The sequence below is a fragment of the Enhydra lutris genome, unplaced genomic scaffold (genome assembly GCF_002288905.1).
Source record: "Enhydra lutris kenyoni isolate GAN:26980312 unplaced genomic scaffold, ASM228890v2 scaffoldscaffold1, whole genome shotgun sequence".
Lineage (NCBI taxonomy): Eukaryota > Metazoa > Chordata > Mammalia > Carnivora > Mustelidae > Enhydra > Enhydra lutris.
In genome coordinates, this window is record NW_019154085.1 from 62,177,063 (window position 1) to 62,180,184 (window position 3,122).

A 3,122-nucleotide genomic window follows, 5' to 3' on the forward strand; every position below is an offset into this window, starting at 1 on the left:
CTGCCTTCCTTCCTTCCTTCCTTTCTTTCCTTCTTTTCTTCTTTCCCTCTTCCTTCCCTCCTTCCTTCCTTTCTCTCTCTTTCTTTCATTATTTTAAAGATTTTATTTTTTCATTTGAGAGCACACACGCGCATGCGCACTATAGGGAGCATGAACATGGGGAGAGGGATCAGACTCCAGTTGAGCAGGCAGCCTGCTGCGAGGCTCAATCCTGGGACCTGGAGATCAGACCTGAGCCACCTCTGTGCCCCCATACTTTTTCTTCAGATCTTCTACTTTGTTGATGTAAGCTTTCAATGCATCTTCCCTGGAAGCCCCTTTCAGCTGATTCCAGGCATCCTGCTTGGTCTGACTTTGAGATCCAGCAGCCCAGGCTGCTCTGTGTTTGTGTCGCCCACAGTTGCTTGCTCTTAGTGGCTGTAGGTGAATGGCATCTCATCATCTGCTGGCTCGGTCTTGAGGTCTCAGCATCCTCAGCAGCTTTGTCAGACTCAGCCTGAGCCATGCTGGCAGGGTTGCAAGGATTCCAGGGAATCCTGCATTTTTATTATTTATATTTGCCCGATAAAACTTTGTCTGTCTCTTTATTTTTAACGTTCCTTAAACCCCTTAAGGATATTGATAGTATGTAGCATAGAGTTGGGTTTCACTTTGTGAATCAATCTGAAAATCTGTTTAGTAAGTAAATTAACCTCATTTACATATATATATTTAAAGATTTTATTCATTTATTTGACAGAGGTAGAAAGCACAAGCAGGGGGAGCAGCAGGCAGAGGGAGAGGGAGAAGCAGGCTCACCGAGCAGGGAGCCCTACATGGGGCTTGATCCCAGGACCCTGGGCTCATGACCTGAGCTGATCATGACCACCCAGTTGCCCCACCCTCATTTACATATATTGATATGACTCATGACTAATATGTTTGGTCACATCAGTAATCAACTCTGTTATTATTTTTTTATATTTACTGTATATATTGTTATAGTTACTATGCTTCACCATGTGGTCTGCTTCCTTGCTCTTTTTTTTAGGGGTCTGGAATGGACAGAGTATTTAATTTGGCTTAAGAAAATTTGTATTTTTTCTAAAGATTACCTTTATTAAGTCAGTCCCTTTATTCCTTATTTAGGTTTCTACTATTTGATTTGTCAGCTTAAGATGATATCACTATACAGTATTCAGAAAATGTTTCATTTTTTCCCTTCCTTTCCCTGTTTTTCCTCCCCTTTACTTAGCTATATTTTTTAATTCTGTCAGAATATTTAACAGAATATTTAACAATTCTTTCCTCTTTTGCCCCACCTTTATTATAGTCTTAAATCTGCACTTAAATGTTAAGTACCTTCAGTGCTCACCAAAGGTTCTTTTGCTGAAGTTTTTCAATTCATATCTAGCTGGCTGAAGCTCTCCCTCTAGCAGATTCCTCGGGGAAGGCTCAATAGGACTGTATTGTCTGGATTGTTACATGTTTAAAATTATTTTCCATCACCTTGATTCCTCATGCAAAGGCGAGGTATTTGAGAGGCTCATTGAGATTTCTGTTTGAGAACGCGTTATTCTATCGGATAGAGAAGTACAATTTCCTCTTTGTGGAGAAGCAAGGTGGTGTATCTTTTGGTTCTGATTCTCTTTGGTTTCTTCGTTTTCCTTAATTTCAACACTTCCTGCTCCTTTTACCACCTAGTCTCCTAGGGATGACTCCTCCCTTTCCCCCAGAGGTCATACCTTCTCCAGTTCTCCAGGGCCCAGTGCTCTGATCTAGCAGGTCTTATCTTTGTTCCCAACATTTCTGCAGACCAGACCACGTGGAACTTTCTTCTCCTGGGAGTGATGTTATATCTTTGTGGGTTCTGTGGCTGCTATACCCCACTATCTTCTTGTTTTTGACCTGGCCTATGCCAGATTGGATGCTTATACCCTACTTACATGTAAGTTGAAATCTGTCACAATCTCTGTCTCCCAGTCATATAGTAGGCATGGTTTATGGATGGTTTTATCTGCTTCCTTTTTGGATCTGTGAGGTTTTCGAGAAGATGAGCAGAGATTTGAATTTAGGCAGTCGCCATCATTCGATGGGAACTACTGTAATATTTATGGTAAAATAATCATGTTTAAATTTTATTACTTGCTAACTCAGTGGCTTAATTGTTGCCAGTCTACCAGTGATATATTATGGAGATTAAATACAGAAATTGTTTCATGCATTTGGGTACAATTCTGAGAGACAGAGTGAGGTGAGCATGTATCAAGATAGACAACATGGTAGAGGTAATTTTTTCCCTAATAATGCATGAGGCTAGATGAAACTTTTAGGTAAAGAAAACAATAAACCATGCATTGTATTTTCTTTGATTAAAAAATTATATATACTAAGCTTTCTAATTCTAGCTACTTGGAAGATGTCATGTAAGAAAAAAAAACAAACTTAAAAAAATCCATGGAATCTTGCCAATGATTTTGATCAGAGAATGTTGGCAGACTAAACGAAGTAGCTGATAAAGTAAATGTTGCCAAATATTTTCAGTGTTTATAGTAGATGGTTTCTTAAACTTAGTTGTGTAGTTCTGTAAGGACACAAAAATAAGGTAAATCAGAAAAGAGAAATCACTACCACTTTCAGGGATGGGACTGAGAGCGGCTCCCATCTTTCTCTAGAGCAGAGTCTTTATGGAATGGCACGTAACTGTGCTGTCCAGTGATGGCTACCAGCCACATGTGGTGAATGGACTGAGGAACTCCATTTTTACTTGCCTATTTTAATCACTTCATGTAGCCACTTATGGTTCATGGTTCCTATATTGGACACTGCAAGTGTCCAAAGAGACATTCATGAGGTCAGGCTTGAAGTTATCTTATCTGGGGGAGAGAGAAAGAACAGAAGAGAAATTTGGGTGGCATGAGGAAGTAAGGATTATCTGTCTGTTATCTATCTATCTGTTTATCTATCATCTGTCTATTTATCTATGTATTTATCTATCTATCCATCCATCTGTCTGAGAAAGAGCAAGCAACTACTTCATGAGGAGAAAAAGAGGAAATACTCTTTTCTACTCATAGGTGAGCTCAAGACTACTTGTAAAGTTTTGAGTCTTTTCAGTTGTTGCCTCTGCTGCTTTGTATCAG

At 39.6% G+C, this 3,122-nt stretch overlaps 1 pseudogene; it reads right to left on the minus strand.

The window, feature by feature from the left end:
• Positions 1 to 225: 225 nt before the first annotated feature.
• Positions 226 to 505, minus strand: LOC111140720 (annotated as a pseudogene).
• Between the last annotated feature and the right edge of the window lie 2,617 nt (positions 506 to 3,122).